We start from the raw sequence: 14,130 nt of genomic DNA, 5'->3' as shown, positions 1-14,130 counted from the left end.
CACTCAGAAATTTGGGGGGTCTTCGTTTTCGAGTTTCTGGGGTCTTAGGGTCTTGGGGTCTTAGGGTCTTAGGGTCTTCGTTTTAGAGGTCTTCGTTTTCGAGACACCCAGTGAGATGATCTTTTCATGTTCCTTGACTCATCAATAGCACAAAATCTTGAGCCCCTCCTAGACATGATATGACTGTCTATCTCCAAACCCTTTCAACTCTCTGTTTATTCTGTTATCTGTGACATTTGCAACATTTATCTGTGCACCAAGCGCTGCAAAACAAGCTATAAATAAGTGCATGGATAAAGATGGCGACTGCTTAGGTTTAAAGCAAATTTATTTCAAAGCTAAGACTTAATTCAATTTTGATGTGTTTATTTTTTTATTTTAAAATCTCGTAAAAAATGGCTCTCTTGGTACGGTCGAAAAGATCAACTGATAGAATTTACGAATCGCTTTAAGTTTTAAAAGTGTAAATGGTTTACAAGCAGCGATTCTCTCAGAATGGTATGATAGATTGACTTCAACTTGATGCTGGCCGTTTAATGTGAGTTTCTTTGATTCAACAAACGTTTTGCACAAAGTTCCATTATTTTCATCATGTCCTTCATAATCTACCTCCTCGACTTCTTATATCTTCTGCGGTGCTTCATCCAATTATAACTCCAGTTATGTTTCTGTCAATCTAATTCAGAAAAGCAAAATAAATTAATCTAAAAATATCCTTACTACGCACACAGATAAGATTTCAACCAGTATTGAGTTGTGAAAAGTACGTTTGTAGCCCACGTGGCAGTTGTTGGAGGGATGGTGTTAGTCTCTAAAGTGGAAAACGGTCTTCGGGTAGAGGTAATGTCTATTTTGTCTAACATTCCCTTCAGCAAGGGTAACGGCTGGTAAGTAATGAAGCGTGAATCTGACAATGACAAGTTCTGTTAGTATAGTTGCGTTGCCGTTTTAGACAAGGTTATGTATACCCAGGTGTGATGTCACATGGCATTGAATGACTTATGTTGCTAAGAAAATAGTTGGAGGACAATGTCAGTTACTTTAAGTAACACTTTCATTGGAGTACCTAGATGCACTTTCACACAGGCAAGCCTAAAAATGAAGGGTGCAGTTTTGTTAAAAGTTACAACACCGTAGTGTACACTGTGATAACACGTATAGAAATGGGTTGTAACTTGAAAAAAACGGCCAACTTTTTCATGTCCTCTTGTGTCTTCGAAAAATTGATAAAAATTGAAAACTAATAAAATGATTTGACATCTTTTTATTGGTGTTTTTAAGGGCATCTCATAAACAGGAATAGGTACTTAGATTAAGTTGCAGCACAATTCTTGATCAAGACACATAAAAATCCTCATGATATAGCCCCTTTAAAATGGATCGACTTTTCATAATTAACTTGCTGCTCTCTGTAAGGTACTGTATTGTCTATAATGCATTTACAATAGTTTGGTTAGATAGGAGCTACTGCCGAACACTTACAACTACTGTTTATTTGATCTGACTACTTTGTCTTAAGTAGCTTCCAGTTTGAACTCACTTGTTCAGCTAATTCTTAATCCCAATTTCATCCATCTGCCTTTAATCTACATAAAATTAGAAATATCAAGAAATTTAATTGTTACCATGATAAGAAGAAGAAAATGATGATGATGATGATGATGATGATGATGATGATGATGATGATGATGATGATGATGATGATGATGATGATGATGATGATGATGATGATGATAATGATGATGTTGATGATGATAAAGATTGGTTATTATTTTTTCAGAGTGGCCTATCTGAATAGACAGGTTATTTTTCATCAACAATGATTGAATTCTTGACATGACAAAGCAGACAAAGTGCACCAAATGGCCTACGGAAAACAAACAGCAGTCTTTTATTTTGCCTCTCGTAGATTATAAAGTAATTTCCTTTTTTTTAGTCATAAAACAGTCTACAGGATTTCCTTTTCCGAGTATGCCTGTTTCACTCACTGAATAATACAGCATTCTTAGTCTAGATGTAGGTGAAAACTTTTATATGCTCAGTATACAGAGAAATTCAGGTTGTATAAATCCCAAGCTGTTTAACATGAATTTTGTCTTTGCTGTTCAAGAATAGGACAGTTTCATGCAGCACATGCACAGTTCACTAAAAGTTGAGACTGATCATAAAAAGAAAACTGGTCAATTTCTCATGGATGTCTGTATAAAAGATGGAAACTTTAGTACACTTGGAAGTGAAGAACTTTAGAAAAGTGAGTGACCTAGCTGAAAAATAATTTATAAAGGAATGTTTTTTAAAAAGTATAGCTAAAAACTTATTTGGCATACATAATAAACACACAAGAATGATATTATTTTTCTGACTTGTATTGTATTAACAGCGATCAGCATCAGATTTCCCCTTGTAATATCAACGCTTATTCCACCCCTGAAGTCATGAGAATTAAAGATATGATAACCCAAGGTGAAATTTCTTGATATTTTAATAACGTCACCCGAGTACTTTTATAACAAAGTATGGGAAAAAGATAGGAGAATTTGTTCTTTGATATTAAGGGTTAAAGGGTTAATAATTCCAGTGTTGGTTTGTGTTATTGGCATTCTCCCAATATTATACGCTTGCACAGCATTCTATCTAAAAACGGTGACCACCCAAGGTTGTCGTCTGGCCAATCTACTGATAACAAGTTTGCCAAAAATACAGGTGTGTTTGTGTAGTCCATCACTAGGTCAATTCATATCCACAAACTTATAGGGCCCCGATGGATATCAGCCTTGCTGCTGACTGGGAAAGATAATAAAAGTTTTTCTACTCTATTCTTTTATTAGCCCAACCCAAGGGAGTATCATTATTTGATCTGGGGTTGGGATTTGAGTTTATTTGATATTGGTCAAGCTCCCTACCAGTCAGACAATTTACATTACCCTAGCTATAGATACCCTGTCTTCTGAGAAGAATTCATGAAGTTCTGTCTGAAAAAAAAAAGTATCCATTTTTTTTTTCACAGAAAATATTTAGTGAATAAGTCAAACTTTTCGTTGACTTTGATGTTACAGATAGCCTCAGAAATCTCTGGACTCATTAAAAATTCTTGACTCATGTTTCATGTAATCCAAACTTACAACTTGTTGTGCATGACATAAAATGTTGTAGGATTGTGAAACATATTTTAAAATCCTATATGTACAAGAAACTTATGCAACACAAAATCTCTTTGCTGAAGGCAACAATAATTATTTTATTGTAAACTTTGGGAACATTTTTGTTCTTTTCAACTGGGCTAATGAAGTTTGTTTGGTCTAAATGAAATGTTCCCAAATTTTATGATTTTTATTGCTAAAGATTACAGAATCTTAAATTTTATTAGCACTACAGAAGTTGTACATGAAATGAATGTGATGGTATATTTCCAGCCTGAGAATGATGTATCATTCTAGAAAGTGACACGGAAAATCCGAGTGCTCCTATCAGGAGTCGAACCTAAGACCTTCCGATTACCGGTGTGCGACAAATACAGACTGCAGACTTGCAGACCTACAGACTTGCAGTCTTGCAGACTTGCAGACATGCAGACTCAACATATGACCTTTCCCAATTCATTTTAAAAATAATATTGTGTAACCTCCGCCATTCCATATCATGCGCTGTCCGCTTGGTACGCTTTGATACTTGGCTACTTGCACGATTGTCCTTCAGGAATAAAATTCGTACGTGCGCCAGTTTTGAGAAAACGTTGTCAAACTATATAGCAAACAGCATAATAAGGGCTAGATCCCGACAAAAATACAATTTTAGCGATTTTTTTTATTTTCTAAAACATCAGGATCGGGTAAACTCTCCGACGAACGAGGCCTGTTGGATTGAACTTATCGGGTATCGAACGCCTGGCAAGAACAAATTAGCTGCACAGCGTTATTCAAAAGACATTAATAAGGCTTTTCCGACATTTGGTTGGTTATCGAGATATCCGAGTTCAAAGTTAGAATAGCAAAAAAAATTATGTAGACGTGTTGCTCAAGTGGTCGCCATGCCAAAGTTAGTTTGAATTTAAAACCCTGCGAGAGATTTTCGCTCTTAGAATTTCGTAAACAACACATGCCTCCCCAGGGGATTATATCACTCGATCGTTTGGATCGTACTAAATGCCGCGAGCTAGTGAATCAGCAACACTCCATGGAATCAACAACACTAGCATATAATTCTCGTTAAATTCCAAAGTCGCGAAAATCCGGAAGTATGCAGGTTGGCAAATCTTCACGGTTGTCCTGAAGGACAACCGTGAAAGTAGCCAAGTAGCCTTAAAGCGTGCTAAGCGGAGAGCGCATGTGTGGAATGGCGGAGGTTACACAATATTATTTTTAAAATGAATTGGGAAAGGCCAGTATGTTAAGTCCATCAAGTCTGCAAGTCTGCAAGTCTGCAGGTCTGCAAGTCTGCAAGTCTGCAAGTCTGCAAGTCTGCAGGTCTGCAGGTCTGCAGGTCTGCAGGTCTGCAAGTCTGAAAGTCTGCAGTCTGCATTTGTCGTACACCGTCTTATTACTAGTTCGGATGCTCTACCACTGAGCTATAAGAGACCCGAGGGAGCTAAGGCCATTAAACTAGGTTCGTGGGACAAATATTCTGCATACTGCTAGGATTTGAATGTCGAACGTGTGGTACATGAAATGAATGTGATGGTATGTTTCCAGCCTGGTGAAAGAATGAGAATGATGTATTATTCTAGAAAGTGACACGTACAGGCATATTCGGAAAAAAGAAATCCGAGTGCTCCTATTAGGAGTCGACCCTAAGACCTTCCGATTACTAGTTCGGATGCTCTACCACTGAGCTATAGGAGGCTCGTGGGAGCTGACGCCATTATACTACAAAAGTTGTTATTGAGATCAGTACACAATTCATCCCCAAAACAATGGCTGTCAAGTAGACCAACAGCCTGTTTACATGAATCACTTCTCATTCTGGGACAAGTTCAGCTTGGTGTCCAGTCATTTCCATGATGTTGTTTTACATGGTTTTACTCTCAGATTAGCTCATCCCAGAATTATTTCACCCCTGTTGAACAGTGTAAGGACTGGGATGAACTGTGACGAAAGTTTTCAGACTTTGCAGAAATCATGTCAAGCCTTTGAGGTCATTATTAAGTCCAAACTTTTGGACTTGTCACTCTGGTTTTCTGTCATTAGACTGGTTTTGATAGTGCACATATCATTTTTATAATAAATTATAAACTGAAAGCCAAAAATGAGCCCACTGCACCAAGGCAAAAGAATATTCTTAAGCTTGAGAGCCTCGATGGAGTAATGTTTTTGAATCTATGCTTAACAAGACTTCATCACACACCTCCACTTTAAGAATTCTAAGGCAAAGACACTTTGAGGAATACTTGACAGCTTAAACAAGGAATTAAGAGTCAGAGTTGAAAGCAAAGAAATCATTTTTTGATAACTGACTTATGATGTTATTCTAGAAAGTGACACAAGCATACTCGGAAAAAATAAATCTGAGTGCTCCTATCGGGAGTCGCAGTTACTAAAACAAGGAATGACCTAAAATGATCTAAAATGACCTAAAATGATCTAAAATGATCTAAAATGACCTAAAATGATCTAAAATGACCTAAAATGACCTACAATGATCTAAAATGATTTTATTTTTTTTAATTTTAAAACAAAGACTAGTGACCAGCACAACAGTAGTTGTATACTTTTCGTTTATTTCCGACGCGTTTCGTCTCTATCGGAGCCCTCTTCAGGGAAATTCCCGATAATTACTGTATCACAACCGTGGCTTTGATTGATGCAAAGTGTCTAGTTTTTCCCCAGCAACGTGGTTTTGATTGGTGCGAAGTTCCAAGTTTCGCTCAGCAACGTGGTTTTGATTGGTACGAAGTGCCTAGTTTTTCCCCAGCAATGCGGTTTTGATTGGTACGAAGTAAAGTTCTATGTTTCGCCCAGCAACGCAGCTATTTTATATGGAACTGACACAGAGTTATCTTTTATTCATGCGCTACCCTTGACTTGTTAACAGCGTGTTTATTTAAGGAGATTGATGCCCAGATATGCCTTTACATTGTATACAAAAGCGTTTTATCAGTGCTTACACAAGAATTTAGCCTTGTCGTGTGGCTTTTAATGTGTGACCGGAAAACGAACCCGAAAAAATTGGTCAGTGCCGATATTTTTCGGTCTTTCGGACCGACCAAAAAAAAAATTCGCTCTAGTGCGGTTTGTTTACGCAACTTTGTCATCAAATCGGCTTACGTGCAACCATCGGCACTTTTCGAGTCTTCTTCGGTCTTTCCGACAGCTCACAGCAGCTTCCTGGTATCAGCCTTTTTGGTAAGCACTCAGTTACTGTAATTCTGTAATTTTATCTTGGTTTCACTTCATTTAGATCATTTAAGAATATTTCAGATTTATTTTAGATCATTTTAGGTCATTCCTTGTTTTAGTAACTACGATCAGGAGTCGAACCTAAGACCTTCCGAACACTAATTCAGATACTCTAACTCTGAGCTACAGGAGACTCATAGGAGCTAAGGCCATTAAACTAGGTTCATTGCCGGATTTCATATCGGGGGGGACTGGGTATGAGTCTCTGTATTATGGGATATGGGACACAACACCCACATAGCCAGAAAGATCACACCGAACTTTACAACCTCCTCAAGTTTGGTGTTAATCAAGCCAATATTAGACGACGGAGATACAGCCATTCACAAACTCCAAATTTTACTATGAAATACATACGGACGCCGGACAAATTGTCCGTCGCGTCCACCTATCCTTACATTTCTTAGTAAATTTTTTAAAGTTTTTGACTGGCTATATCTCGGTCAATATTGGCCCAAATCCCACCAAACTTGGGGATTTTGTAAAGCTCAGTGCATGTGCTCTTTCTGGCTGTGGGAGTGTTCTGTCCCATATCCCTTGTTATTAAAAAATTGGATCATTGTATAATGCAATTCCAGGGATTTGATTGGCTTAGCGGCCATGGTATATGAGCTATTATACCATGCCCGAGGATAGGGATCTTAAAAATGGTCTTCTGGTTGTTCTTGCTAAGCGAAACCAGCCATAACTTACAATATTCCTTGATTGTTTTTAATAAAACAATTATTCCACTCGCGTTTGTTGGATATGAGATGATAGATAGCCAACGAGGCGCGATGCGCCGAATTGGCTATAATCATCTCATATCCAACGCGCGCTCGTGGAATAATTGTTAAATACACAGACTCGTACCCAGTCCCCCACGATACGAAATCCGGCAATGGGACAAATATCCTTCGTACTGCCAGGATTTGAATGCTAAACGTGTGGTATAATGGCCTAAGCTTCCACAAGTCTCCTGTAGCTCAGTGGTAGAGCATCTGAACTAGTAACAGGAAGGTCTTAGGTTCGACTCCTGATAGGAGCACTTGGATTTCTTTTTTCCGAGTATTCCTGTGTCACTTTCTATAATAGTACATCATTCTCATTCATTCACCAGGCTTAAAATATACCATCACATTTATTTCAAATAATTATTCTGCCTTTGAAAAACAACTGACTGCTTCTTTGTGTTCCTAAATTACAGCTTTTGCATAACTTTTGAAAGAAGTGCATAGTTCTGGTGAGGAAATGCCTTTCAAAATGATTCACACAACAATCATTCAAATGACTTCCGTGTACCTTTCCTCAACAATGAAAACTGAAGGCCTCAGTGGTATAGGGATGGAAGCAGGTACTAATATCTAAATTCAGAAATTTTCCATTTAGGGAAGCTTGTTGCTGTTGTTGGTAAACACTAATTTGAAGCCATAGGATTTGGCCTGAATTTGAAGGGTGTCTCGGAAACAGAGACTGGTTACAAACATTATAACATAACAATATCAGGATGCAGTGACCAGATACTCCTAAAGTGCACAATTAGCCATCAAACAAGGCAAACAAACACTGCAGTAAAAGGCCTAAAAGCCGTATTTAACACAACAAGTTTCGAAACAAACACTAATAGCATAATTTTCAAGGTCACAGTGGTGCTAGGTCCTGTTAATAATAAAATCTGCCGATATGTCACCTAACTCAGTACTCAAGAAAAGTTTTAAATGCTCAAATACCATTGGATTGAATTTGCAATAGTGGTGCGGTAGATCACCCCAAACAGATAAAATTAGTATATACCACACAAGTGAATAGTACTTTTCGCATGCGCTGATTGGCTAGTTTGAAGATGATTAGCCAAGTACTATTCACCTCCAAGCAGCCCAAGAAAAACAAGATAGCTTCCCCTTTCGCCATGGTTACTCAAGAGGAAATTATTTCAATAAAAAAGCTGTTAAAAAAATTAATGAGCTGTTAAAAAAATACATAAATGGCAACAACTCAACTGTAGGAACTAAGCAAGTGTCTCCAAAAGTTTGATTTGTCTACAAGAAAGCGAGACAGAACTTTCTACTGCATAAGAAATCGCTCACCGCGTGGCGCGCAAGATTTTTTGATTTTCATACCATTTTTTCAGTATATTGTCAGAAATAAAATAACTCTTTGGTCTACTGGTTATTCAGCTTGTGTGGTATATACTAAAACAATTATTCACCTCAGTGTCGGTGAAAGTGGTGGATATTGACCTCACCGCTTTGCAACTGGGTAAATATCCATCACTATTCACCTCCGCTTCGGTGAATGATTGTTAACTATCACCAGTCTTAACAATTAACATTTTGTATTTGTAAAATTTCGGTTACGGCTGATCATCAATGACACTTAAGTCCCAAGATGATCTTTAAGGGGATCTGAGTTTTTCCGGGGTCTGGGGTCTGAGTTTGCGAGAGATCCTAAATTTGAAACTACAGTATATCCATGCAACGAACATACTCCATAAAACACAATTTCTTTTCCTTCACGTCATTTTCTATACAATTTTACCCTCAATAACTCGAACTCCCGTTAACTCGAACCTTTTTCGATTTTCCTTGAAGGTTCGAGTTATCGGGAGTCGATTGTATATGCAGTTATCACGAACGCTGAGATGAGCTAGCGCGAGGTTCGAGTTAGCGAAGGTTCGAATTATCGGGAGTCCACTGTATGATATATATTGTTTTTGAAATAGAAAGGACGGTTTGGTCTAATATCAAACATATGAAAATGACAAGCCTTCTAGGAACTGTTGTCTCTCAAGGCAATGACGTATACCCATGGACAAGTTGTGCTACATTGTACATGGTCATGGAACATGGTCAATCAGTGAGTTTTATTGTTCTCGAGCTGAAGTCGAACTTATGATAATTGTAAAACCAGGAAAACGTGGATCAGGTAATAAAGTGTTCAGCAGTTTAAACTCCACAGAAAGATTGCACAGATCTCAAAATTAAAACTAGCACATCTAGCAAAAGGACGACAGCTTTGCGTCAGCCATCCGGGTTTCAGCTGGCATCTAATGTAATTTACAGTACAAAGAAAAGTCTTGCAAAACACTGCACGAAAATAATACAAGGGCTGCTTACCTGATATTCACGAGTCATCTCGCGATGGTTCAGTTCGTGTTTGGTTCAAAATGGCGACTTCTAAATGCTTATCGCCGGCGAAAGTCGACCACGTGCACGTTGATCTCCTCCCTTGTCAAAATAATCACAGAGGACACGATCACAACGCAGTTTCATTGGTGGAAAGAAAAACGTTCATTATTGGTCACAAGGTCAGAAGACATAGCTGCCACGGAAGACCAAACTGCAACGCTACATACAGCTCCTTAAATTGCTGTTGTTGTTGTTGTTACTTGTATGCCCAGGAAAGACGTGGAGGAGGAGTTGTTATTTATTAGATGTCATCTTTAATTGGATTTTTAATGGATTTAACTTAACGAATTGTGGGCGGAGTTACCCTGAATGCATCAATTACAGCTAAGAGTGCAGTCCCTTTCTTTTCCTTTCCCCTTTTTCCCGCTTCTACCCAAGCCCCCCACCGCTCGTTCGGTCCAGTTTTTTTGGCCCGACCTCTCAACTAACCAGAAAGGGACTGCTTGCAGTCTACTTCGGTACCTAACCCCATGACGTGGTGTTGCGTGACATCGAGAGATTAGAATTTCGATTGAGGCAGAAATGACCACGTGTCTATGTTTATTCTACATTTCCGGCTAAATGTCTTCAATTTCTCAGAAAAAAATGAGTAGTTTGCATTAGTATCAAAGGCCATAATTATTTTGCACTATTCTCATCCATGTACTCATTTTTTTAGAGAAAACGTAAACGCGAATCTCACGGTTTGGCGTTTGCCTCAAACGCGATTATAAATCTCTCTAATTATTATCGAGACTTTTTTCAACCTGCAACCCGAAGATAAATAAAGCAGATGATACTGACTGTGAAGCAAAACAATGTGGATTCAATTGGCGTCTGTTTCAGTGGTGTGGAATCAAAGGTGGATTCATGGTTTTGGGTATGTGCTTATTTTTTTGTGAGAACTTCAATCTGCTACCGTTGTTGCGGATCGGACAAGTTCCCCTCTTGTTTCTTAATTATTTAATGAAATCTGTGTTTTTTTATTGCTATTACGATGTAACTCTGTCACTTTAATTACTTGAAAAAAAAAAACACATTAGCAAATTTTTTTACATCTTCGCCTCCCAACTGAGAAGTCAAAGAAACGCCTGTTACATTGCCATTCATTGTAAGAATATCTCTTTAATTGGCTCATGGTTGTAAGCGATTTCATGTCGATCTTACAGTTTTTAAACTGTTTATACTTACATAGTATTTCATTATTCCGCTAACTTAAAGAATTCAGTAAGTTTTTTTAGAAACCAAGCAGCCAAGGATTCATGACATCTCTAAGATTTGTCAAAAGTGCTTATGGACAACTCTTACAGTACAAGTAAACAAAAGGTAAATGTAAAAAAGCACGGATTTTCGTTTCAAATTAAGACTTTCGAAAGGGGCATAACACCTTTGTGACTGAGAGAAAGAGAGTGGACATCTTTACTTATTAAAAGCTGGATGATTAGATAATGGCATTCCAGAGTTTTGATAAGCTTGGAGGGCCATTGTATATTGGCCATTCAATCGATCTCAATATTCCGTCCGTCTGTTCATGTCCAGCGCTCATCAGTGTTAAATGTCACTAGAGGGTTTCTCAAGGTTCAGTTACGCCCCACACAATTTGCCTTTTATACCAATGACTTGTCGACCACCATTTCATCCGGCACCGTATTTATGTACGAAGACGATATTAGCGTTTATTGTATCAGCAACACGGTCGATAACGCAATCACCTCTTCAAATGACCCGCTCTCCAAATTTAATAACTGGTGGTTGGAAAACTTAACACCTCACTCGCCGGGCAATGTGCGAAGCAAAGTTACTTCAGAGAAAACCGTTCATCCGATCACTTAATTCTGTAGTTGTTGGTGAGGAACGAATCGAGTGGATTAATTACATTCGCCTTCTGGGGGTAACTACTGATAACAGACTCTCCTGATCAAAACTGGAATCTTATCAGTGTAAAGAAGAGTTTTATTAACAAGTTGAACCTACTCTTTCTTGAACAGAGCTGTCCCTTCAGTCTTAATATGGCCTTGTCGTATGCCGGAGGTTGTAATAATTTAGAACATCTAAATTCTTTAGAGCTACTCCATCGTAGAGCCGCCAGAGTGATCTACAACCTACCCCAACACACGCCAACTGATGAGGTATACCGACACTGCAACTGGAATACAATCAGTTACCAATACAAATTACGTTTAATTAAACTTATCTATGAAGTGCACAAGCACTGTCACACTTGGTAAACTCCAAGCCTTCCGGCTACAATCTTAAAAGACATAATACGATTACTGTAGCGCGATTAAAAAACATATTAGTCATAAAGGCGCTATTTTATGGAACGCCGTCTCAAAGTACAATGGATTTACTTTTAAGGTTTTCTACAATGAGGTGAAAAAGGATAAAGTATTCAAAGAACTTGACTTTAACATCCAGTCTGTGAAATCAATCCTCAGACATTACACCGTTTACAAATGTTATATGGTTTTAATATTCATTTCACGACTTTTTTATTTTCTTTTATTATCCTCTTATTCCTAAATATCACTATTATTGTACCAATTCAAATGCATATTAAATTTTTTATCTTGTAGTTTTACCTTTCCCGACCCCACAAGCATTTTTATGCCTAAAACCTGATTGTGCTTAAGTAAAGGATGTGCTGTTTATGTTGTTACCATAATTGTTTAAAATAGGATGGACTTTGTTTTCTTGATTCACAATCTAACTGAGCCTCGTTGTGCTGACGGATGATATATCCTACAAACGAAGGGGATTCCGAATGGTCACACTTTTGGGATTTCATCCTTCGACCCAAATACTAGTATCATCTTTTACAGCACAATATATAAAACAGTGACAGTAAACTACTGCTTATTAGCTTTCATTTGAATGGTTAAACATGGGGATTTAATCCACAGAGTGAAAACTTAGAACCACCCCATACACTACTTGCAGAAGAAGCAACACCGCAGAATCGCGCTACTTCACATATGACATTTTCATCTGAATGGTCACCCTTTAGGATTTCATCTAGAGACTTAAACATCGGAATCACTTTGTACAGTATAATAAACAGCATCACAGGAAAGTACTGCTCAGTAGCTTTCATTTAAATGGTCACGGTTTAGGATTTCATCTAGAGACTCAAACGTTATAATCACCTTGTACGGTATAATAAACAGCACCACAGGAACGTACTGGGCAGTAGCTTTCACAGATTTGAATCAGTCATACTTTAGGATTTCATCCTGAGACTTAAACTTTACAATCACCTTGTACAACATAATAGAAAGCACAACAGGAAAGCTAAGGAATCTCCCGAACGTATGGTACAATGGTACACAGACCTCGTTCAAACAACAGTTCAAAGCAAACGAGCCACTTGTGACACTAATCTTGTTTCTACAGTCTCCTTTAATACTTGCTGGTAAGCATCGAGAGAGAGAGAGAGAGAGAGAGAGAGAGAGAGAGAGAGAGAGAGAGAGAGAGAGAGAGAGAGAGAGAGAGAGAGTTCTGCGGACGTTCACTGTGGTTTGAAATTTGGAATTTGTATTCTTAATCTTGTAGGGCTGGCGTATTCCAATCTTAAGGTCCCTAATAAGTTATGACAAGGTCCAACCACTGGTAGGTATAACGGCTTTGTCTTACCTTTATAGAGCCATAGTATGTCGATCCTTTCTCCGGTTTGAAATCTTTTGGTTTCATCTGCCGGGTTTTGTTGTTTAGCTCACAAATGCGGCGGTTTGCTTTGGAACTGCACGGGTGCACGTTAAAAGACTTGCAACTGTCATTGGCAATGCATTTTAACTGGCATTCGAACTCGTCATTAACAGTAGCCGTTTTAATGGCGTGGCCAACTAGAGCATGGTCTGTTAAGAAAAGAAAATAGAATGATTTTATCGCCTTTGACAAATTAGAAGAAAGGACATAACAGGTCGATTAACTTTAGTCTACTTACCAGATTGCTATTCAAAAACAGTCCAACAGAAGTCAGAGTTTGCCACCACAAATGCAAATAAAAGTAAGCTCAAACTAGCAAGAAACGCCAGCATACTTAGCCACCAATTGGCCATAACGAACAATAAGAGACTGAACGTGTAGCTGCGAATTGGTCAATTATCTTCCTCAGAAAAGAACTTCCTTGCACCTGCTAAATGATGTCAGCTTCGAGGGTGGACAGGCTGTTAACACTCTTTAACAAGTCGCAATTAACTCCTCAACATAATTAATATAGCATCTCGGTCACGTTAAGTTTTCTACTTCCAAGAAGAAACAAACAAAACTAACTCCCAAAATTTATAGTTCCCAATGAAAAGTTGTTTTGTAACGTCCGTCTTTAGTCCTGGAAATCATGATGTTAATTGCGGTACGAGAATTGAATGTCGTACCAGAATCGTTTACTTAACAGTTGAAATAATTAAGATTTACTTCACTAGCACGCGTTTGTTATGAGATGATACTATTGTCGGCAAGGCGCTGAGTTGGCTATAATCATCCCATATCCAATAAGGGCTAATGAAATTTTATTTAAACTGACCAAGAAATTGTATTTCGATTCAATGACCCAGTTTTTATAATTACCAGCAAAGAATATTCCTTGACTTTGA

General features: G+C 38.1%; 1 long non-coding RNA gene across 1 annotated transcript; it reads right to left on the bottom strand.

The window, feature by feature from the left end:
• Positions 1–208: 208 nt before the first annotated feature.
• Positions 209–9,717, bottom strand: LOC146470738 (uncharacterized). Its single transcript, XR_014866987.1, has 3 exons — positions 9,488–9,717; positions 1,541–1,586; positions 209–676 (listed from the first exon to the last, which is right to left on the bottom strand). It is a non-coding gene; the product is annotated as an uncharacterized LOC146470738 (long non-coding RNA).
• Positions 9,718–14,130: the final 4,413 nt, after the last annotated feature.

This window comes from Pavona decussata, unplaced genomic scaffold (assembly GCF_977016875.1).
Source record: "Pavona decussata unplaced genomic scaffold, jaPavDecu1.1 SCAFFOLD_112, whole genome shotgun sequence".
NCBI classification, from domain to species: domain Eukaryota; kingdom Metazoa; phylum Cnidaria; class Anthozoa; order Scleractinia; family Agariciidae; genus Pavona; species Pavona decussata.
The sequence above is the reverse complement of the archived record's forward strand: the minus strand, read 5'-3'. Positions and strand labels throughout refer to the sequence as shown.